Source organism: Ranitomeya variabilis, chromosome 2 (assembly GCF_051348905.1).
Source record: "Ranitomeya variabilis isolate aRanVar5 chromosome 2, aRanVar5.hap1, whole genome shotgun sequence".
NCBI classification, from domain to species: Eukaryota; Metazoa; Chordata; class Amphibia; order Anura; family Dendrobatidae; genus Ranitomeya; species Ranitomeya variabilis.
The window spans coordinates 334,728,419-334,754,408 of record NC_135233.1 but is presented as its reverse complement, the minus strand read 5'-3'; the positions used below and the strand labels follow the sequence as shown (position 1 = coordinate 334,754,408).

The 25,990-nt window shown below is 43.4% G+C and overlaps 1 long non-coding RNA gene across 1 annotated transcript; it reads right to left on the bottom strand.

The window, feature by feature from the left end:
* Positions 1-21,570: 21,570 nt before the first annotated feature.
* On the bottom strand, positions 21,571-25,652 carry LOC143809389 (uncharacterized). The gene is made up of 3 exons (XR_013222260.1): positions 25,532-25,652; positions 22,837-22,904; positions 21,571-21,719 (listed from the first exon to the last, which is right to left on the bottom strand). It is a non-coding gene; the product is annotated as an uncharacterized LOC143809389 (long non-coding RNA).
* Between the last annotated feature and the right edge of the window lie 338 nt (positions 25,653-25,990).

The following is a 25,990-nucleotide window of genomic DNA, read 5'->3' as shown; positions in this document are numbered from 1 at the left end:
GCTTCAGAAAGACCATTTCTGAAATTTGTGGCCAGTGCACACTCATTCCATTGAGTAAGCACGGACCATTTCCGAAATTTTTGGCAATATACCTCAGCTTCGTCCTGACCCTGAGAGATAACCAGCAACATTTTTTCAGCCTGATTTTCAAGATTAGGCTCCTCATAAAGCAAACCAAGTGCCAGGAAAAACGCATCAACATTCACCAATGCAGGATCTCCTGGCGCCAGAGAGAAGGCCCAATCCTGAGGGTTGCCGCGCAAGAAGGAAATAACAATCTTAACTTGCTGAGCGGAATCACCAGAGGAACGAGGTTTCAGAGACAGAAACAATTTACAATTATTCCTAAAATTCAGGAATTTAGATCTATCTCCAAAAAATGGCTCAGGAATAGGTATTTTTGGTTCAGACATAGGGCTATGGATAACAAAATCCTGAATGCTTTGCACCCTAGCAGCAAGCTGATCCACACTAGAAGTCAAAGTCTGGACATTCATATCTGCAGCAGAGTTTCAACCACTCAGAGAAAAAGGGGATGGAAGAAGCTAGGCAAACTGCAGCAAAAAAAACAACAAAAAAAACAACAACTCAGAACTTCTTTTTAATCCCGCTTCCGCGATGCATTAAACATTTTCTTTTGTCCTGGCATTCTGTTATGATCCCAATGGCAGAGGATCTCTGATATTCCGGCAAGATAGCAAAAATATAAACACTGCTCTAGGGAGGTGGAAACTGGGCTAACCGCATACCTGATCCTGACACAAACAACTAAAAGTAGCCGGTGAACGTGCCTACATTGGTTCTAGACGTCTCGAGCCAGCCGGAGAACTGACTACCCCTAGAGGGAAAAAATAAGACCTCGCTTGCCTCCAGAGAAATTGAACCCCAAAGATATAGAAAGCCCCCAACAAATAATAACGGTGAGGCAAGAGGAAAACACAAACGTAGAGATGAACTAGATTCAGCACAGTGAGGCCCAATAGTCTAGATAGCAGAAAATAGATAGTGGACTATGCGGTTAGCAGAAAACCCTACAAAACATCCACGCTGAACATTCAAGAACCCCCACACCGACTGACGGTGTGGAGGGAGAATATCAGCCCCCTAAAGCTTCCAGCGAGTCAAAAATCAAATGTTAAAGCAAGCTGGACAAAAACACTGAATAATGCAAACGATCCAAATTGTACAAAACAGACTTAGCTTTTCTTGCATGAGGCAGACTGAAAGGAATCCGGAGGAGACCAAATAGGTCTGGATACAACGATGCCAGGCAAGAGACTGAGTCCAGAGGAGACTCAAATAGGAAACACCCGCTGCTTAACGACACAGCTGGAGCTCAGGCCTGCAACAAGACATACCTAACACAATACCGTTAGTGACCACCAGAGGGAGCCCAGAAACACAGTTCACAACAGATCACCCAACAACAGAGTCATGACAGACTCCACATTATCTCCCTCAGTCGTTAAACAGTAACCCAGTCTCATAGTAATTAATTAGCAAAGTACAACCCTATACACTTTGCTGCAAACAAAAAAAAACAGTGCAAAACTAGCATGTAGAACAAGGAGAACACAGGAATGTTTACGTTTTATAAAAACACAAAATTTTATTAATACAATCAGATAAAGGATGACATAACATACACTACCGTTGAAAAGTTTAGGGTCACCCAGACAATTTTGTGTTTTCCATGAAAACTCATACTTATTTCAATCAAATGTGTTGCCAAATGAATTGAAAATCTAGTCCAGACATTGACAAGGTTCGAAAAAATTTTTTTTATTTGAAACTAGATGGTGGCCCGATTCTAACGTATCGGGTATTCTAGAATATGTAGGTAGTATATAGCACAGGCTACGTACTATATTGCACAGTGATGTAGTATATAACACAACCGACGTAGTATATAACATAGCTACGTAGTATATAACAGAGCTACGTAGTATGTAACACAGCGTACGTAGTATATAGCAGAGCTATGTAGTATATAACACAGCTAAGTAGTATATAACATAGCCACGTAGTGTATTGCACAGGCATGTAGTATATTGGTCAGCTACGTAGTATATAGCAGAGCCACGTAGTATATAACATAGCCACGTAGTATATTGTAGAGCCACGTAGTATATTGCACAGGCACGAAGTATATTGCACAGCCACGTAGTATATAACACAGCCACATAGTATATTGCACAGCCACGTAGTATATAACAGAGCCACGTAGTATATTCCACAGTCGACGTAGTATATAACAGAACCGACACAGCCACATAGTATATTGCATGGCTACGTAGTATATAACACAGAGCACGTATTATATTGCACAGCCACGTAGTATATTGGACAGTGACGTTGTATATTGCACAGTCACGTTGTATATTGCCCAGCTACATAGTATATAGCACAGAGATGTAGTATACAACAGAGCCCACATAGTATATAGCAATGTGGGTACTATATGCGTGGTTAAAAAAGACTTAAAATAAAAAATAAACATATACTCCCCTTCCAAAGGCCCCTTGAAGTCCTGGTGCCTGTGTGCGGTGCACGCGGCAGCTTCCGGTCTCAGGGTTGTGTTATGAGCTGGTGGTTTAGGAGCAACATGGGACGTGCTCTGGAGGAGGTGGTACCTGTACTGACCGCAGTTCCTGAGCTTAACACAACACTAGAAGTAGCTGTGGGATGTTCCTGTCACTCCCTAGACACCTCGTCACAGCCGGAGGACTAACTACCCCTAAAGATAGAAACAGGAAAGCTATCTTGCCTCAGAGAAAATCCCCAAAGGATAGGACAGCCCCCCACAAATATTGACTGTGAGTGGAGAGGGAAATGACATATGCAGAATGAAACCAGGATGTAGCAAAGGAGGCCAATCTAGCTAGATAGATAGAACAGGACAGAATGCTGTGCGGTCAGTATTAAAAACAAGAAAAATCCACCACAGAGTTTACAAAAATCTCCTCACCTGACTAAAGGTGTGGAGGGTAAATCTGCTTCCCAGAGCTTCCAGCTTAACTGAATAAATCCATACTGACAAGCTGGACTAGAAAAAAACATAGAAAGTGCAGAAAGATTAAGTCCACAACAAGTGGACTGCAAAAGAACAAAGCAAGGACTTATCTTTGCTGAACTGGTCAGAATATCAGGGAAATCCAAGCAGAGATGTGAATCCAACCAGGAACCATTGACAGCTGGCACAGGCTGAAGGATAGAACCAGGCTAAATAGTCGAGCCAGAAAGACAATCAGTGGAAGCAGCTGCGGACGACTAAATCCAAGGAGCAGCAGTACCACTTAAAACCACCGGAGGGAGCCCAAGAGCAGAACTCGCAAAAATGCCACTTACAACCACCGGAGGGAGCCCAAGAGCGGAATTCACAACAGGGTTGGTATTAGCGCAGGACCTGTGATGACGTCGCATAGCATCCTTGGCACCGGAACCTGCCGCTTGCACTGCCGAGGATAGCGCGCGACGTCGGAAGGTGAGAATAACCTTTTTTTATTATTATTATTTAAATCCCGCGCCAATGTCGCTGATTGGTTGCGCCCAGCCGGCGCGAGCAATCAGCGAAGCGGGATTTAAATCCCGCGCCAATGTCGCTGATTGGTCGCATGCGCCGGCTGGGCGCGACCAATCTACGAAGTTAAATCCTGCGCCAATGTCGCTGATTGGGCATGACCAATCAGCAAAGCGGGATTTAAATCCCGCGCCAATGTCCCTGATTGGGCATGACCAATCAGCAAAGCGGGATTTAAATCCCGCGCCAATGTCGCTGATTGGGCACGACCAATCAGCAAAGCGGGATTTAAATCGGCTGGGAGCGAGCAATCAGCGAAGCGGGATTTAAATCCGGCGCCAATGTCGCTGATTGGTCACGCCGGCTGGGCGCGAGCAATCAGCGAAGCGGGATTTAAATCCCACGGCAATGTCGCTGATTGGTCGCGCCGGCTGGGCGCTACCAATCAGCAAAGCGGGATTTAAATCCCGCGCCAATGTCGGCTGGACGCTACCAATCAGCGAAGCGGGATTTAAATCCCGCGCCAATGTCGCTGATTGGGCGCGCGTGCTTGCTGGGCGCGAGCAATCTGCGAAGCAGGATTGAAATCCCGCGCCAATGTCGCTGATTGGGCGCGACCTATCAGCGAAGCGGAATTTACACCATGTTCCAAATTATTATGCAAATGACATTTTTCTCGCATTTTCCTAAATGGTCGGTGCAAATGACAGTCAGTCTAATAAAAGTCATCACCCGTTAGAGTATACATCGAATTTCATTGAAGAAACCTCCCAATGATAACAGTATATTCTCCAAAATGAATAAAAACTCAAAATGCACTGTTCCACACTATTAGGCACAGTAGAATTTCTAAATATTTGATATGTTTTAAAGAACTTTCAGCAGCAGAGAGATCCTTTTTATTTCCCATATTGCTTGAAACCTGTGGCCTACTTAATAATGTGGAACATCATTTTTAAGTAGTTTTTCTTTAATTAGAATACCTGGAAAACTAATTATCACATGTGTTTAAGATTGATTTCAGTGATCCATTGAGCCCTGAGACACAATACCATCCACGAGTTTATTTGAAAAACAAAACAATTAAATCTTTATGACGCTTAAATCCAATTTGCATAATAATTTGGAACACAGTGTAAATCCCACAGCAATGTCGCTGATTGGTCGCGCCGGCTGGGCGCGACCAATCAGTGAAGCTGGATTTAAATCCCGCGCCAATGTCGGCTGGGCACGACCAATCAGAGAAGCGGGATTTAAATCCCGCGGCAATGTCGCTGATTGGTCGCGCCGGCTGGGTGCGAGCAATCAGCAAAGCGGGATTTAAATCCCGCGGCAATGTCGCTGATTGGTCGCGCTGTGCATTGCGGTCTCGCGAGATGATGACGTAGTGGTCTCGCGAGACCGCCACGTCATCATCTCGCGAGACCACATTGCATGGACCCGAGCGTCGCGAGGAGCGGGAAAGGCCTGGGCTGGATCCGGGGGCCGACAGAAGGTGAGTATATAATGATTTTTTTTTTTTTTAAATTATTTTTAACATTAGATATTTTTACTATTGATGCTGCATAGGCAGCATCAATAGTAAAAAGTTGGTCACACAGGGTTAATAGCAGCGTTAAAGGAGTGCGTTACACCGTGGCATAACGCGGTGTAACGCAGCCATTAACCTTGTGTGAGCGCTGACTGGAGCGGAGTATGGAGCGGGCACTGACTGCGGGGAGTAAGGAGTGGCCATTTTTCCGCCGGACTGTGCCCGTCGCTGATTGGTCGTGGCTGTTTTGCCGCCACCAATCAGCGACTTGGATTTCCATGACAGACAGAGGCCGCGACCAATGAATATCCGTGACAGACAGACAGACAGAAGGACAGACAGAAAGACGGAAGTGACCCTTAGACAATTATATAGTAGATAATAATTTTCTCCTTCAAACTTTGCTTTTGTCAACGAATGCTCCCTTTGCATCTAGTATTCTAGAATATGTATGCGTAGTATATTGCACAGCCCACGCAGTATATTGCACAGCCACGCAGTACATTGCGCAGCCCATGTAGTACATTGCGCAGCCACGCAGTACATTGCGCAGCCCATGTAGTACATTGCGCAGCCCGTGCAGTACATTGCGCAGCCCACGCAGTACATTGCATGTCCACGTAGTATATTGCCCAGTCACGTAGTATTTTGCCCAGTCACGTAGTATAATGCTTCATGCAGTTATGGCCCCATAGATGCCCCATATAATGCTCCATGCAGTTCTTTATGGCCCCATAGATGCCCCATATAATGCTCCATGCAGTTATGGCCCCATAGATGGCCCATATAATGCTCCATGCAGATATGGCCCCATAGATGGCCCATATAATGCTCCATGCAGTTATGGCCCCATAGATGCCCCATGTAATGCTCCATGCAGTTCTTTATGGCCCCATAGACGCTCCATACAGCATTGTGCCACATGTAATGCTGCTGCTGAGGCAATAAAAACAAAATATCACATACTCACCTCTCGTCGCTGCTCCTCAGCGTCCCATCTCTCCGCACTGACTGTTCAGGCAGAGGCGGCGCAGTTATATACTGTGTGGGCTGTGCTATATACTATGTGCCCTGTGTTATATACTGCGTGGCCTGTGTTATATACTGCGTGGCTGCTATATACTGCATGGGCTGTGTTATATAGTAAGTGGGCTGTGTTATATATAGTGCGTGGCCTGTATTAACGCATCTGGTATTCTAGAATATGTATGTATGTATATAGCAGCCACATAGTATATAGCACAGGCCACGTACTATTTGTCTCCTATATACTACATGCCTCCTATATACTAAGTATATAACACTGCCCATGTAGTATATAGCACAGCCCTGCAGTATATCACACACCTCACGTAGTATATAACACTGCCCATGTAGTATAGCACAGCCCCTGCAGTATATCACACAGCCCACGTAGTATATAACACTGCCCATGTAGTATATAGCACAGCCCCCGTAGTATGTCACACAGCCCACGCAGTATATAACACTGGCCACGTAGTATATAGCAGCCCCTGCAGTATATCACACAGCCCACGCAGTATTTAGCAGTGTGGGCACCATATCCCTGTCGCTGATTGTTCGCGGCCAGCCACGTAGTATATAGTGTAGTATTCTAGAATATGTATGTAGTTTATTTATGAAGATTGAAGAATAATGCAATAATGGGTAAAATATATTTATTATCATTAAATTTTATTAGTCATAGAACTTAATACAATTGAATGAAATTATGAAACAGATCATCAAAATATATAAACCACATTACATGAACTGTAAAAGTATTTAAATAAATCATCGGACAAAAGAAGGACATTGACACTATAATATATTTATTAACAATATCAAGCCAAAATATTTTTGTACACCACATTTCTTGTGAATACCTTTTGACTACCTATAAGCAACTTTCTTTGTAAAGGGGTAGGAAGAACTTGCACCTGGACGTTGGATCTCATTTTAACTCTTGAAAATGCAACGTAGAGTTGTCCATGACCAAAAACGGGCTGCGGTAGATATATGCCAACACGGTGTAGAGTTTGACCTTGTGACTTGTTTATTGTCATGGCAAAAGCTGGTTTTATTGGAAACTGTCGACGCCGAAGCCTAAATGGAAGACCCGTGTCTGAAGGACATAAATCAATGCGTGGAATGAACACTTCATCTCCTTTTGCTGATCCAGTGATCACTCTTGCTTGAAAGACGTGAGAATGGAGTCCAGTAACAATAAGGAGAGTTCCATTACATAGACCATTTTTCGTATTTAGATTCCGCAGCAACATTATGATTGTTCCAACTTTCAGTTGAAGTCTGTGGGATGGCATTCCTGATGGCGTAAGACTATTTAAAAATTCAACTGGATAATGCTCTCGTTCATCTTCATTGTCTACATCCACTGAATCATCACTTTTATACAACTTATACTCACCAGGCATTCTATCCATCACCTGGGAATTTAGCAGAGCCACGTCATCATTCTTGGGACAGAGAACTGCATGAGAAGAGGCCCTCTCAACACTGCTTTGGTCGTTCACATCAATTTCAATGCATTGTCCAAAAACATCAGTTACGATGCAGTCAGTGCACAACATGTCTTCTGGTATTTCAATAATATCTTCTCCAAGGTTGTATTCGTTGCTAAGTTCACCGTTGCCAAGTTTAAGAAGCCAGTTGCTATACTCTGGGTCCGAAGATCGCATATTGTTAATTAGTTGGAGTTTATTGAACTGTTTCCAAAGGTCAGCCATTTTTAAGCTGGACTCGATAACATCTGTTGGTATGACTGGAAGGCATTGCCTAAAATCTCCGCCAATGACAAAAACCTCCAAACGGAATTTTATTTTTTTCAGCAACATTAGTAGTCATTACTTCACGCAGAAGTCTGTCAATTAAGCTCAAAGCATATTTGGGTGCCATGGTGCACTCGTCAAGTATGAAAACATGTGCATTTTTTAACAGTCTTCCTGCAAATGTGTCTTGTTTTATTCTGGAAATAGAGATTTCATTGACTGGAACTGGTATCCCAAAGAGTGAATGGATAGTGCGACCTCCACGTAAAAGGTTTGCTGCAATCCCTGTTGTAGCCGACGGCAATACGACTTTTCCCAATCCTCTAACGTGATGCATTAAAACTTCATAGAGGTACAGTGGGGCAAAAAAGTATTTAGTCATTCAGCAATAGTGCAAGTTCCACCACTTAAAAAGATGAGAGGCGTCTGTAATTTACATCATAGGTAGACCTCAACTATGGGAGACAAACTGAGAAAAAAAAATCCAGAAAATCACATTTTCTGTTTTTTTATCATTTTATTTGCATATTATGGTGGAAAATAAGTATTTGGTCAGAAACAAAATTTCATCTCAATACTTTGTAATATATCCTTTGTTGGCAATGACAGAGGTCAAACGTTTTCTGTAAGTCTTCACAAGGTTGCCACACAAGGTTGTTGGTATGTTGGCCCATTCCTCCATGCAGATCTCCTCTAGAGCAGTGATGTTTTTGGCTTTTCGCTTGGCAACACGGACTTTCAACTCCTTCCAAAGGTTTTCTATAGGGTTGAGATCTGGAGACTGGCTAGGCCACTCCAGGACCTTGAAATGCTTCTTACGAAGCCACTCCTTCGTTGCCCTGGCGGTGTGCTTTGGATCATTGTCATGTTGAAAGACCCAGCCACGTTTCATCTTCAATGCCCTTGCTGATGGAAGGAGGTTTGCACTCAAAATCTCACGATACATGGCCCCATTCATTCTTTCATGTACCCGGATCAGTCGTCCTGGCCCCTTTGCAGAGAAACAGCCCCAAAGCATGATGTTTCCACCACCATGCTTTACAGTAGGTATGGTGTTGGATGGATGCAACTCAGTATTCTTTTTCCTCCAAACACGACAAGTTGTGTTTCTACCAAACAGTTCCAGTTTGGTTTCATCAGACCATAGGACATTCTCCCAAAACTCCTCTGGATCATCCAAATGCTCTCTAGCAAACTTCAGACGGGCCCGGACATGTACTGGCTTAAGCAGTGGGACACGTCTGGCACTGCAGGATCTGAGTCCATGGTGGCATAGTGTGTTACTTATGGTAGGCCTTGTTACATTGGTCCCAGCTCTCTGCAGTTCATTCACTAGGTCCCCCCGCGTGGTTCTGGGATTTTTGCTCACCGTTCTTGTGATCATTCTGACCCCACGGGGTGGGATTTTGCGTGGAGCCCCAGATCGAGGGAGATTATCAGTGTTCTTGTATGTCTTCCATTTTCTAATTATTGCTCCCACTGTTGATTTCTTCACTCTAAGCTGGTTGGCTATTGCAGATTCAGTCTTCACAGCCTAGTGCAGGGCTACAATTTTGTTTCTGGTGTCCCTTGACAGCTCTTTGGTCTTCACCATAGTGGAGTTTGGAGTCAGACTGTTTGAGGGTGTGCACAGGTGTCTTTTTATACTGATAACAAGTTTAAACAGGTGACTAGTGTTGAGCGATACCGTCCGATACTTGAAAGTATCGGTATCGGAAAGTATCGGCCGATACCGGCAAAGTATCGGATCCAATCCGATACCGATACCCGATACCAATACAAGTCAATGGGACTCAAGTATCGGACAGTATATTCCTGATGGTTCCCAGGGTCTGAAGGAGAGGAAACTCTCCTTCAGGCCCTGGGAACCATATTAATGTGTAAAAGAAAGAATTAAAATAAAAAATATTGCTATACTCACCTGTCATGTTCTCAATGGCAAGAGAACATAGCATCAGCATATATAGGAACTAGCTCTTGGAAGATGGGAACTGAGCTGACCATGAACTAAACCTAACACACAACTAGCAGTGGCCGGGTAGCATGCCTACGTTGATTCTAGATGCCCAGCACCAGCCGGAGGACTAAATAATGCTAGCAGAGGAAAATATTAGTCCTAGTTCACCTCTAGAGAAATACCCCGAAAGGAGACAGAGGCCCCCCACATGTATTGGCGGTGAATTAAGATGAAATAACAAACGTAGTATGAAAATAGGTTTAGCAAATTTGAGGTCCACTTACTACATAGCAGAAGACAGAAAGGACACTTTCATGGTCAGCTGAAAACCCTATCAAAACACCATCCAGAAATTACTTTAAAACTCTGGCATTAACTCATAACACCAGAGTGGCAATTCCTGTTCACAAGAGCTTTCCAGACACAGTAACGAAACTACAGCTGTGAACTGGAACAAAAATGCAAAAACAAACATGGACAAGAGTCCAACTTATCTAGTAGTTGTCTAGGAGCAGGAACAAGCACAGAGAGGCTTCTGATAACATTGTTGACCGGCAAGCAACTAACAGAGCAGCAAGGTTATATAGCGACTCCCACATCTTGATGGGAACAGGTGAACAGAGAAGATGAAGACACAGTTCAATTCCACCAGTAGCCACCGGGGGAGCCCAGAATCCAAATTCACAACAGTACCCCCCCCTCAAGGAGGGGGCACCGAACCCTCACCAGAACCACCAGGGCGATCAGGATGGGCCCTATGAAAGGCACGAACCAAATCAGAGGCATGAACATCAGATGCATTCACCCAAGAATTATCCTCCTGGCCGTATCCCTTCCACTTGACCAGATACTGGAGTCTCCGTCTGGAAACACGAGAGTCTAAGATTTTCTCCACAACGTACTCCAACTCACCCTCAACCAACACCGGAGCAGGAGGCTCAACGGAAGGCACAACCGGTACCTCATACCTGCGCAATAATGACCGATGAAAAACGTTATGAATAGAAAAGGATGCAGGGAGGTCCAAACGGAAGGAAACAGGGTTAAGAATCTCCAATATCTTATACGGGCCGATGAACCGAGGCTTAAACTTAGGAGAAGAGACCCTCATAGGGACAAAACGAGAAGACAACCACACCAAGTCCCCAACACAAAGCCGAGGACCAACACGACGGTGGCGGTTGGCAAAAAGCTGAGTCTTCTCTTGGGACAACCTCAAATTGTCCACCACCTGCTCCCAGATCTGATGCAATCTCTCCACCACAGCATCCACTCCAGGACAATCCGAAGATTCCACCTGACCAGAGGAAAATCGAGGATGAAACCCCGAATTACAGAAAAACGGGGACACCAAAGTGGCAGAGCTGGCCCGATTATTGAGAGCGAACTCTGCCAATGGCAAAAAAGCAACCCAATCATCCTGGTCAGCAGACACAAAACACCTCAGATATGTCTCCAGGGTCTGATTAGTCCGCTCGGTCTGGCCATTCGTCTGAGGATGGAAAGCGGACGAAAAAGATAAATCTATGCCCATCCTAGCACAGAATGCCCGCCAAAATCTAGACACGAATTGGGTCCCTCTGTCAGAAATGATATTCTCAGGAATACCATGCAAACGAACAACATTTTGAAAAAACAGAGGAACCAACTCGGAAGAAGAAGGCAACTTGGGCAGAGGAACCAAATGGACCATCTTAGAGAAACGGTCACACACCACCCAGATGACAGACATCTTCTGAGAAACAGGCAGATCTGAAATAAAATCCATCGAGATGTGCGTCCAAGGCCTCTTAGGAATAGGCAAGGGCAACAATAATCCACTAGCCCGAGAACAACAAGGCTTGGCCCGAGCACAAACGTCACAAGACTGCACAAAGCCTCGCACATCTCGTGACAGGGAAGGCCACCAGAAGGACCTTGCCACCAAATCCCTGGTACCAAAAATGCCAGGATGACCTGCCAACGCAGAAGAATGAACCTCAGAGATGACTCTACTGGTCCAATCATCAGGAACAAACAGTTTATCAGGTGGGCAACGATCCGGTCTATCCGCCTGAAACTCCTGCAAGGCCCGCCGCAGGTCTGGAGAAACGGCTGACAATACCACTCCATCCTTAAGGATACCTGTGGGCTCAGAGTTACCAGGCGAGTCAGGCTCAAAACTCCTAGAAAGGGCATCCGCCTTAACATTCTTAGAACCCGGTAGGTATGACACCACAAAATTAAACCGAGAGAAAAATAATGACCAGCGCGCCTGTCTAGGATTCAGGCGCCTGGCAGTCTCAAGATAAATCAAATTTTTGTGGTCAGTCAATACCACTACCTGATGTCTGGCCCCCTCAAGCCAATGGCGCCACTCCTCAAAAGCCCACTTCATGGCCAAAAGCTCCCGATTCCCAACATCATAATTCCGCTCAGCGGGCGAAAATTTACGGGAAAAGAAGGCACAAGGCCTCATCACGGAGCAGTCAGAACTTTTCTGCGACAACACTGCCCCAGCTCCGATCTCAGAAGCGTCGACCTCAACCTGAAAAGGTAGAGCAACATCAGGCTGACGCAACACAGGGGCAGAGGAAAAACGGCGCTTAAGCTCCCGAAAGGCCTCCACAGCGTCAGGGGACCAATCAGCAACATCAGCACCCTTTTTAGTCAAATCGGTCAATGGCTTAGCAATATCCGAAAAACCAGCAATAAATCGACGATAAAAGTTAGCAAAGCCCAAAAATTTCTGAAGACTCTTAAGAGAAGAGGGCTGCGTCCAATCACAAATAGCTTGAACCTTGACAGGATCCATTTCAATGGAAGAGGGAGAAAAAATATATCCCAAAAAGGAAATCCTCTGTACCCCAAAAACACACTTAGAACCCTTCACACACAAAGAATTAGACCGCAAAACCTGGAAAACCCTCCTGACTTGCTGGACATGAGAGTCCCAGTCATCCGAAAAAATCAGAATATCATCCAGATACACAATCATAAATTTATCCAAATAATCGCGAAAAATATCATGCATAAAGGACTGGAAAACTGACGGAGCATTTGAAAGACCAAAAGGCATCACTAAATACTCAAAGTGGCCCTCGGGCGTATTAAATGCGGTCTTCCACTCATCCCCCTGCCTGATTCGCACCAAATTATACGCCCCACGAAGGTCAATCTTAGAGAACCACTTGGCCCCCTTTATGCGAGCAAACAAATCAGTCAGCAACGGCAATGGGTATTGATATTTAACAGTGATTTTGTTCAAAAGCCGATAATCGATACATGGTCTCAAAGAGCCGTCTTTTTTTGACACAAAGAAAAAACCGGCTCCTAAGGGAGATGACGATGGACGAATATGTCCCTTTTCCAAGGACTCCTTTATATATTCTCGCATAGCAGCATGTTCAGGCACAGACAGATTAAACAAACGACCCTTTGGGTATTTACTACCCGGGATTAAATCTATGGCACAATCGCACTCTCGGTGCGGAGGTAACGAACCAAGCTTGGATTCTTCAAAGACGTCACGATAGTCAGACAGGAACTCAGGAATTTCAGAGGGAATAGATGATGAAATGGAAACCACAGGTACATCCCCATGAGCCCCCTTACATCCCCAGCTCAACACAGACATAGCTCTCCAGTCGAGGACTGGGTTGTGAGATTGCAGCCAAGGCAATCCTAGCACCAAATCATCATGTAGATTATACAGCACCAGAAAGCGAATAATCTCCTGGTGATCCGGATTAATACGCATAGTTACTTGTGTCCAGTATTGTGGTTTATTATTAGCCAATGGGGTGGAGTCAATCCCCTTCAGAGGAATAGGAGTCTCCAAAGGCTCTAAATCATACCCACAGCGTTTGGCAAAGGACCAATCCATAAGACTCAAAGCGGCGCCAGAGTCGACATAGGCGTCCGTGGTAATAGATGACAAAGAGCAAATCAGGGTCACAGATAGAATAAACTTAGACGGTAAGGTGCAAATGGAAACAGATTTATCAAGCTTTTTAGTGCGCTTAGAGCATGCTGATATAACATGAGTAGAATCACCACAATAGAAACACAACCCATTTTTCCGTCTAAAATTCTGCCGCTCGCTTCGGGACAGAATTCTATCACACTGCATACTCTCTGGCGACTTCTCAGTGGACACCGCCAGATGGTGCACTGGTTTGCGCTCCCGCAAACGCCTATCGATCTGAATAGCCATTGTCATGGACTCATTCAGACCCGCAGGCACAGGGAACCCCACCATAACATCCTTAATGGCATCAGAGAGACCCTCTCTGAAAGTCGCCGCCAGGGCGCACTCATTCCACTGAGTAAGCACAGACCATTTACGGAATCTTTGGCAGTAAATTTCCGCTTCATCTTGCCCCTGAGATAGGGACATCAAAGTTTTTTCTGCCTGAAGCTCCAAATGAGGTTCGTCATAAAGCAACCCCAAGGCCAGAAAAAACGCATCCACATTGAGCAACGCAGGATCCCCTGGTGTCAATGAGAAAGCCCAGTCTTGAGGGTCGCCCCGGAGCAAGGAAATCACAATCCTGACCTGCTGTGCAGGATCTCCGGCAGAGCGAAATTTCAGGGACAAAAATAATTTGCAATTATTTCGAAAATTCTGAAACCCAGATCTATTCCCCGAGAAAAAATCCGGCAAAGGAATTCTCGGCTCAGATACAGGTGCATGACAAACAAAGTCTTGCAAATTTTGTACCTTCGTGGCGAGATTATTCAAACCTGCAGTTACACTCTGAAGATCCATTACAAACAGGTGGACACAGAGCCATTCAAAGATTAGAAGGAGAAAAAAAAAAAAAAAAAATCTCAGCAGACTTCTTATTTCTCTCCTTTCTCAGCCAAGGATTTTAACCCTTTAGGGGACCGGTCAAAACTGTCATGTTCTCAATGGCAAGAGAACATAGCATCAGCATATATAGGAACTAGCTCTTGGAAGATGGGAACTGAGCTGACCATGAACTAAACCTAACACACAACTAGCAGTGGCCGGGTAGCATGCCTACGTTGATTCTAGATGCCCAGCACCAGCCGGAGGACTAAATAATGCTAGCAGAGGAAAATATTAGTCCTAGCTCACCTCTAGAGAAATACCCCGAAAGGAGACAGAGGCCCCCCACATGTATTGGCGGTGAATTAAGATGAAATAACAAACGTAGTATGAAAATAGGTTTAGCAAATTTGAGGTCCACTTACTACATAGCAGAAGACAGAAAGGACACTTTCATGGTCAGCTGAAAACCCTATCAAAACACCATCCAGAAATTACTTTAAAACTCTGGCATTAACTCATAACACCAGAGTGGCAATTCCTGTTCACAAGAGCTTTCCAGACACAGTAACGAAACTACAGCTGTGAACTGGAACAAAAATGCAAAAACAAACATGGACAAGAGTCCAACTTATCTAGTAGTTGTCTAGGAGCAGGAACAAGCACAGAGAGGCTTCTGATAACATTGTTGACCGGCAAGCAACTAACAGAGCAGCAAGGTTATATAGCGACTCCCACATCTTGATGGGAACAGGTGAACAGAGAAGATGAAGACACAGTTCAATTCCACCAGTAGCCACCGGGGGAGCCCAGAATCCAAATTCACAACACTCACCTCTCCGACGCAGCCTGGACCTCACCGAGGGAAGCGGCAGCGTTCTTTGTTTAAAATTCGCGCGTTTACTTGGTTACGTGAAGTCCCGGCTTGTGATTGGTCGCGGCGGCCATGTTGCCGGGACGCGGACCAATCACAGCAAGCCGTGACGTAATTTCAGGTCCTGCAGGATTTTAAAATTACGTCCCGGCGTTGTGATTGGTTGCGCCGCAGTCACATGGGCGACGCAACCAATCACAAGCCGTGACGTCACGGGAGGCTGGACACGCGCGTATTTTAAAATGCGCGCTTGTCCAGCCTCCCGTGACGTCACGGCTTGTGATTGGTTGCATCGCGGTCAACCAATCACAAGCCGGGAGGCTGGACGCGCGCCGCATTTTAAAATGCGCGCTTGTCCAGCCTCCCGTGACGTCCCGGCTTGTGATTGGTTGCATCGCGGTCAACCAATCACAAGCCGGGAGGCTGGACGCGCGCATTTTAAAATGTGCGCGTGTCCAGCCTCCCGTGACGTCACGGCTTGTGATTGGTCGTGGCGGCCATGTTGCCGGGACGCGGACCAATCACAGCAAGCCGTGACGTAATTTCAGGTCCTGCAGGATTTTAAAATTACGTTCCGGCGTTGTGATTGGTCCGCGTCCCGGCAACATGGCCGCCGCGACCAATCACAAGCCGGGACGTCACGGGAGGCTGGACACGTGCGCATTTTAAAATGTGCGCGTGTCCAGCCTCCTGTGACGTCCCGGCTTGTGATTGGTTACGTCGCCCATGTGACCACGACGCGCCCAATCACAACGCCGGAACGTAATTTTAAAATCCTGCAAGGACCTGAAATTACGTCACGGCTTGCTGTGATTGGTCCGCGTCCCGGCAACATGGCCGCCGCGACCAATCACAAGCCGGGACTTCACGTAACCAAGTAAACGCGCGAATGTTAAACAAACAACGCTGCCGGTTCCCTCGCTGAGGTCCGGGCTGCGTCGGAGAGGTGAGTATAGCAATATTTTTTATTTTAATTCTCTCTTTTACACATTATTACATTAATGTTGTTTCGATACCCGATACCCGATACCACAAAAGTATCGGATCTCGGTATCGGAATTCCGATACAGCAAGTATCGGCCGATACCCGATACTTGCAGTATCGGAATGCTCAACACTACAGGTGACATTACTACAGGTAATGAGTGGAGGAAAGAGGAGACTCTTAAAGAAGAAGTTACAGGTCTGTGAGAGCTAGAAATCTTGATTGTTTGTTTCTGACCAAATACTTATTTTCCACCATAAAATGCAAATAAAATGATAAAAAAACAGACAATGTGATTTTCTGGATTTTTTTTTCTCAGTTTGTCTCCCATAGTTGAGGTCTACCTATGATGTAAATTACAGACGCCTCTCATCTTTTTAAGTGGTGGAACTTGCACTATTGCTGACTGACTAAATACTTTTTTTCCCCACTGTATGTTTTACCGCTCCCTCCTGGACCATCAATAAAGAAACATTTTGGCCTTGCATCTGCTTGGTTTTCTATAGCGCTCACAATAGTGTCATATGCAATCCGTTGTTGTTCATTTAAGGAGTTTGTCTTCTCTGTTGCCAACAATAATTCGTAAGCTGCGTCTTCTAAAGTAAGTTTCCACACAGTATCATCCAATAGAAGTCCTAAAGCCAAAGCTGCAGCTTTAAATGTATCGTGCAATACTCCGTTAACTGTTTTCAAATCGTCATAAGTTTTAGCTCCTTTGATATGTAGTAGTAACAGCCGAAGGCAATATCTTTCTTGATCCTTGACACTAAGGCTAGGTTCACATTGCGCTAGGTGAGTCCGTCTAACGGACACATTTTAAAGTAGTTAAAACGCAATGTAACGGACATTGTAACGCACCCATAGACTTGCATTGTCTGACGCATCGTGACGCATGCCAAAATTGGCATGCGTTTGTCACATTACTTTTTTTATGACGGACCTTGAAATGCGGCTTGCAGCGTTTTTTTTATGACATCTGGTTTCCACATTTTCAGACGTGTATGTCTTGCCATGGAACAAGGCCTTCATGTGTGAAGTAACTGGCAAAATCATCCCGAATCCTCATAATTTGTACTGTAGACCGAACAGCAGTCGAATCTATGCTGATGAGGTTCGGTTCGACTCACAGTCATCGGGGTCAACCACCTGGGGTTCATGTCTAGAAACAAAATTGTGCAGACAGATGCATGCCTTCACAACACGGTCCACATTTTCTGGTTGCAGTTGCATGCAAGTAGGTAAGATTCGCCATTTTAAGGTCAAAATACCAAAGGCACACTCCACATAACGTCTTGCCCGGCTCAAGCGATAATTAAAAATGCGTCTTGTGGAGTTTAGAGTACAGCTTGAGTATGGCTTTAGAAGATTTTGTCCAAGTTGGAAAGCCTCATCCCCAACTAAAACATAGGGCAAACTTGGGCCTTCGGTGCCCGGAAGAGGTCGTGGTGAGGGTATGTTAAAGTTGTTGCTGTACAAACATCTCCCCATGTTGGAGTCTCTGAAGACTCTGGAATCGTTTGTTCGGCCATACGCATCAATATCCACAGCAACAAAACGGTATCTGGCATCCGCAATCGCCATCAATACAATGGAAAAGTATTTTTTATAGTTATAGTACAGCGATCCACTATGCGCTGGTTTCTGAATCCGAATGTGCTTGCCGTCCAAGGCACCAATGCAATTGGGGAAATTAGCCACATCCTCGAAATGTTGGGAAATCGCTAGCCACATTTCCGTTGTCGGGGTTGGTAGCACAAGTGGTTGCAAGTTGTTCCAAATCGCATCACAAGTTTCCCGAACCAGTTGGCAAATGGTTGACTTCCCAATTTTAAATTGAAAATGCAGTGACGCAAAAGATTCTCCGGTAGCCAAATATCTGTCGGGAATCACAAAGAAAAAAAAAAAATATTGTTAGGATTTTAAAGGACAACTAACAAAAAGGCTAGTTAAAATGGAATAATACAATTGCCTAAATGTACCTAATTATGCGCCACAATAAAATTACATGTTGTCTTTGTCTATAGCAGAATGTTCAAATAAATTATAATTACCTTAGAGTCACCACTAAACGTTGCTCCGCACAAATGCTTTCACGGAAAGTGCTACGCTGATGATGTATCTCATCCTTCACATGCGTGAGCAAAACATCAAAGGTCTCAATGGACATCCGTAGATAACGTTGAAATTTGGAGGGATGATCCCGAAGCTGAACATACAGGGTGTGAAAGGCACCATATATATTCCGTAAGAAATTGACTTCATGGATCGAATATCTCCTTTGAGAAATACGCCTTCTCTGCCGAAGTCGCAACCTCATCAAGCGAAATCTAAAGAGCTCAGACACAAACATCTTGCTAGCAGAAGTTAACTTAATGCTTTCAAAATGGAGAATGAGTCTGCACCCACACCCGACGCTGACAAAAGGGAAAAAAAACCCAAAACTTTATTGACAGTGCCAAACGCAGACAAACGGGTACTTCACGAACGGACATCAGAATGACATAAACGCAGTCACGTGCGTTAACGCAAGCGTTAACGTGAAGCCACATTTACAACAAATTTGGCTCTTTTCTGTACATGCGTTTAACGGATACGTTTAACGGAATGTACTTAAAAACGCAATGTGAACTTAGCCTAACAGTATACATGCGTCCAGTTATTCTGCTAACTCCTCGTTGTCTTGGATTCCAAGTTTTATTCCAAATGTAATGCTCTGGAATCTCTCGGTACAAATAGTGCCTTGTGGGGGGGGCGTGGCCTAGGCAGCAATGGTGTAAGGTGTGCGGTGCCTAAGCTCCTGAGTGACATCGTCTGAAATCAACTCAAACCGTGGAAAAACAGCATCCTTTGGTAAAAATAATTGAGGATATGTTCCCAGTATCTCTCTAGGATAACAGAGAGCCTAAATTTGTGACTTAATTGTCTCTTCTGAGAGAAATTCCTGTCAGCATTTTGAGGCCTGTCAATCTTTGTGACAGGAATCCTCAGCCATTTTTCCTGCCGGTTTTCTCCCTGTTAAATTGACTGTGATTCCTCAGCTTGTCCACCCAGTACTGTGACAACCCACCTGACAACAGAGGAACCCCTGGAATTAACGGGTCACAGTGTTTATTACCTTCACCCCGACACCGGCCCGGCTAATTAGAGAAGTACCAGCTCTCCGGGCGCCATCTTAGAAAATCGTCATCTGACACAATAGGAGTATTTACCGCCCTGCCCATCTCTATACAGCACCAAGCCTCCCCAGACTGAAAGGCGGAGGCAGAAAAGAACAATTAAGGATTCAGGGAGGATCCGGTGAAGTGACGGACAGCGCTTCACGCCACCTCCGACACTCCCCTGGACTTCGCATCATAGGAGAAAACAGAAGACGCCGCCATTTTATTGGTGGTCAGCGGCGGACCAGGCGACACGCACGACCGGCTCCTGTTAAAGCTGCGCCGGACAACACAAGCTGGACCCGATCAGCTGCAAATCTACTCGGCGGTAAGTTCCAGCTCCTGGCTGGGAAAGTCCCTGCACCGGAAGACGACAACGCGGCAACACAAGCTGAGGACTCAGACAGCCGGCCGGACTGCTTCAGCGCCATTTCTGGAGGTGGTGAGTTCCAGCTTATGCTGGATGCTGCATCACAGGGGGTAGAGAGATTAACGGAGACCGACGGTCCGGAACGCCGTTGGCTCTGAAGATCCTGCCAGATCCACTAGCAAGAAGAAGAGACTACAACACAACTAATCCTGCTGACGACTAGTTAGGAGCCTGAAGGGCTTTTAATGCAAAAGAGCTATAACCTCATTTCTCTGGCAGGATCAACCCCAGGTGAATAGTATTAGTTTACACACCCCTCTGTATCTCTGCATAGTCATAACTACTGCCTGCCTATATAGTACCTTCTCTCTCCTAATTATATTCTTAGGGTTATTCTAATAAGCAACCCTTTGTCTCTTACTTCAGAGTTACCAGTAGACAATTCTGACTAATCCTCACTAAAATTCTTCCACGACAACATATAAATCAGTCTATATAACTCCAACTTTGCTGGGAGATTTAGAGTGTGGGCAACCCTCCTATCCTATTCTGTGACTGTCTTAGTTACTACTATCTGAACTCTAGAGCACGGATCGGGGATAATTATGAGTAAATCCTCGGCCAAACCCCAATTCTCAAACATGGCCTCATCAAATTCTCAAAAAGCCCAAAAATTTAAAGGGGTAGGGCGAAATACATCAAAAGACTTGATAACTAAAACAAGTCCCAATAGGTCCAGGTCCCCACTAAAAGATGAGGAAGAATCAGACCACAAAAAACTCTCTAACCGCAATGAAGTAAAACAATCCTCCCCCACTACTATTATAGAGATGGATTCATCTACCTCTTTAAAGAGGAAAATTCCAGAGGTTATAGCCGAAAAATACACTACTCCACATGACTCATCTGACGAGGTCTCAGAAACCTCTCCTAACTTGAGCCCAGCTAAATCCAAGCAAAAAATAAGTAACCCAAACATAGACGATACCCAAGGATTTGACCTGAATTCTGTGGGGATTCTTATATCTAAATTGACAGGGAAAATGGACAAATTCGAAAATAGTATGAATGAAAAATTTGATAAACAAAATAAATTACTAGAAGACTCATTGTCCCTCCTCAGCAAAAGGATGGACAGGTTTGAGGACAGAATTAAAAAAATAGAAGAGAGGCCAGATCTAACCTCTAAAATAAACAAAGACATAACAAAAGAGTTGCACAAGCTGAAGCTCAAGGTAGCGGATTTAGAAGATCGAAATCGCAGAAACAATATTAAAATTAGGGGCATCCCCGAGACCATAGGCCCAAACAAACTGGAGGAATTTACCAAAAAATTATTCAGGAAAATTATTCCCTCCCTAACGGAGCAAGAGCTAGAAATTGACAGAATACATAGGCTGCGAAAACTGCCCACCATCCCTAAAGACCTACCCAGAGACACACTCATGAGAGTGCACTTCTTCAAAACAAAAGAAAGAATCCAAAATTACTTTAGAGAAAATAAACATTTCCCTGAGCCATTTGAAAAACTAAAAATATATGCTGACCTCTCCAAAGAAACGATTGAAGGGAGGAAAACTTTTCAAAGCATTACCATACCTCTCAAGGACAATGAAATCTCCTATAAGTGGGGATTCCCACTCAAGTTAATAGTCAACTACAAAGGCAACTTTATCGTTCTTAATTCTCCAGAAGAAGGCAGAGACTTCTTGCACTCCATCAGTATTCCTCTTCAACCACGACATAAGGATCGCCTTGACTCTGATGGTAAAACATGAAGAGTTTTTGATCAAGTTTATTGTTTACTTAAATGGGAAACTATCCCGATAAGAAGCTAATAACTATCTTTGGTCGTTCTTGTTAATGTTACATGGGTATAAGTTCAACAACCAAGAAGGTGTTGCTTGGGAGCTAGTAACACGAACTTTTCCCCCCAACAGGTGAAGTCAGGTTCACCGCAGTGGACCACTTCAAGTGGACATTTCAGTTTACTGTTTATTGTTCTTACTTTTATTTAAAGTATATAGGTTTGTTAATCCTCACAGGTTTGCTTATACACAATGAGTTTAAAATTATTATCTTACAACGTAAGAGGTTTAAATAGTCCACACAAAAGACACACCCTTTGGAGAGAACTAATTAAAAGCCATGCCGATATAATTTGTATACAGGAATCCAAATTTAAACACACAGACAACCCAAAATTTTTGCATAAAAACTTCCCACATATCTACAAGTCTGACAACACAAAAAAGAAAGCTGGCGTGGTCACCATCATCAAAGGAACTATCTCATTTGAATTTCTAGAGGAGATCAAAGATGCTAAAGGGAGATTTCATATTCTTGTTTGTTCTCTGAATAACCAGATTTGCAAAATCGTTAATATCTACGCCCCCAACACGGGTCAAATAGCTTTCCTAAACAAAGTAAATAAAAAAGTCATATCAGTCAAGAGAGGTGCCATGATTTGGTTGGGAGACTTTAATATGGTTCCGAATGCAAATATGGATTCCTCCAACCCAAATAGATACAGACCACACACTTTAGACAATTGAATACATCAAAATGAATTATTTGACATCTTTCGGTGCCTAAACACCACTTCAATTGAATTCTCCCATTTCTCTGACCCTCATCAATCAGCGTCACGAATTGACTTAATCCTATCAGATATCTTTACACTCCCCAAGATCCATAGAATTACTATAGAAAGGAAAACCTTCTCGGACCACTCCCCAGTTTCAGCGGAAATTCAAATTGGCCACACGATTAATAAAAATCCACTATGGAAATGTGACGCTAACCTATTACACCACCCTGATCATAGATCAATAATAGAAAAATCACTAACAAATTATTTCACAGAAAACTCACCTACCGAAACAACCCCATTCACCCATTGGTGCGCCCATAAAGCGGTCATAAGGGGCATCATGATCCAAATCTCTGCAAAAAGGAAAAGAATGTTTAGGATCCAGATTGAGGATATTCAAAATAAAATAAAAGATAAGGAAAGCGAACAACTAAATTCAAACCCCCCATCTACTCAAATTAAAACAGAGCTACTAAAACTCAGGCAGGAGCTCAAGAAAATCATTTTTTCATCATACCACACCATGGTCAAAATTTCCAAAATGAAGCAGTATTTCTCAATTAATAAGCCAACGCGATACATGACTAATAGAATGAAAAAGATAAGACAAGTAAACAGGATCACCAAAATACAAACAAAAAATGGTACAACGGTATCTCATCCCCAAGATATAGCCAACTCCTTCGCAGATTATTACAGCAAATTGTATAATTTACATTCCCAACCCTCCACCCCACTTCCCAATATTTCTGACATTGAAAAATTCTTGACCTCAATTAGCCTTCCAAAATTGACCCTTGGTGATTTAGAAAACCTAACCTCCCCTTTTTCCCTAGAAGAAATAGAAAGAACCATTCTTCAACTCAAGGACTTTAAATCGCCAGGCCCAGATGGTTTCGGAAACGAATATTATAAAACCTTCACCAAATTACTCTCCCCACATCTACAAAACCTTTTTAATATAGCTAGTTCCTCGGGTAAATTCCCAGCAGAAATGTTAGAATCGACAATTATTTTAATTCCCAAACACAATTCGGACTTAACCCTTGCTAATAATTACAGGCCAATTTCCTTAATCAATACAGATCTGAAAATTTACTCCAAGCTAATTGCAAATAGGCTCAAATCCTATTTGCCGTTATTGGTTCATGGGGACCAGATGGGTTTTATAACAGGTCGTCAAGCGCCAGATGGTACTAGAAGACTTATCAACTCAATTAAATTGATTCATTCCTCTAAAGTGCCATCTGTAATAATTACTCTAGACGCCGAAAAGGCTTTTGACCGATTAAATTGGCTTTATTTAACATCAGTACTTCAAAAATTTGGGTTTAATGAAAAATATATCAACAGTGTAATGGCACTCTATTCAAAACCAACAGCCAAAATTTATGCAAACAATTACTCCTCTACACCATTTAACATTTCAAATGGTACACGACAAGGGTGCCCTTTATCTCCGCTGCTTTTTATTTTATCAATAGAACCACTGGCGCAATCAATTAGGCAAAATAATTCCATAAAAGGTCTACAAACGCGAACACGCCATTATAAGATAGGGCTCTTTGCCGACGACATGTTTACCCTGACTGACCCCTATGAATCAGTTTCGGAGCTACAAAAAAACCATTCAATTTTTTTCAACTATTACCTTTTTTAAGATAAACGAAAATAAATCCAAAATATTGCCATTTTACTTGACGGAATTAGAAACAAAGAAAATAAAAGATATTGTTTCATTCAGTTGGTCGGAAGGAGACCTAGACTATCTAGGTACAATCATTTCAAAAAACTTAGACACATTAATAAAGAAAAACTTGAACAAACTCTTGGAAAATATAAACAAAGACCTGGGTTTCCTCGGTACTAAAGACCTCTCATGGTGGGGCAGAGTATTGGCAACTAAAATTTTTATCGTCCCAAAAATCTCTTATATACTGAGAACACTTCCCCTAAAAATCAACACTTCCTACCTGACTAGCTTCCAATCAACAATAAATACGTTTATTTGGAATAAAAAAAGGGCCCGCATTTCCACAAACATTCTATATAAATGCAAGGAATTTGGGGGCATAGGCTTACCAAACATTACAGCTTTATATCTATCGAATTTAATAAAACAAAGCCAGTATTGGTTCATGAAAGAAGATCCTCCGAATTGGCTTGACCTTGAAATTGAACTTAACCATAGGAAATCTCCCAAAGAATTGGTTTTTGACCATATTCTCAACAGACCTTGTAAGGCCTACGCCCATCACCCTATCTTTTCTCCCATTATATATGCCTGGAATAAATTGTCCAAACAAAAGAGAAGCTCCAACAGGAAAGTCCTCCTCCAAAATACCCCTATAGAGATTATCATGCTTACCCAAAATATTAACCCCTCCCCCATATGGAGAGACAATGGGATTCAAAAATTAAATGATATCCATGATGGGGTTAAATTTCTCACCTTCAGCTCTATTAAACAAAAATTTAAAATACCCTCCTCAGCCTTTTTCCCTTACATGGTACTAAAGGACCAAGCTCAAAAATTCATTACAAACAAACCAAAAATATCTGAAGCAACTATTAATTTACTAAAAAAAACCACACACAATTTATTTTGGAGTAACAAGCAAATATATCGGTGGTTTAACAATGACACACAATTTAATAAGTTAGCTCATATGATAAAATGGGAAGGGGATCTGAATGTAACGTTCACTCTAGAACAGTGGGAAAATGCAATCCACTTTACTTATGCATCAAACATCTGCATGACACTGAAAGAGGCCTACTATAAAATAATAACAAGATGGTACTATACTCCGGCTCGCCTTTCTCATCTGCCGTCAGGAGGATCTCCATTATGCTGGAGAGAATGTGGAGAGCGTGGAAGTTTGCTACATGTGTTTTGGTCATGCCCCCGGGTAAAACCCTTATGGAGGCAAGCCATAAAATTAATTAACAAATTATTAACAGGTAATATTATAGGTACCCCTGCAATGGCCTTGTTGTCCCTGAACTGGGAAAAAATAGACACAAATGTGAGATCTCTTATCATCCATATCTGCCTTGTGGTCAAACAAATCATAGCTTTCCATTGGAAGAATCCGATTTTACCGGCTTTTACTGAAATTATAGGCCAAATTAACTTACACAAGACATACGAAGAAAACTTCGCAATAGCAAATAATTACTATACGAAACATGATAGGAAATGGAAGAAATGGGTTGAGGTAAACTCTAACCTATCGCATTAAAAGGAAAGATGATGGCTTCTACATACCTGTGAGGATATTACGATTTATTATATGCTATATGCTATTATTATATGCTATTATATGTTACTATATGTTAATCTGTTAAACAATTGTTAATCATTAACAAATTTTGTTTAAAATGGACAGCGTGTCCACAATGTTGTTCTTACCTTTCCCCAAACTCACCCTCCCCT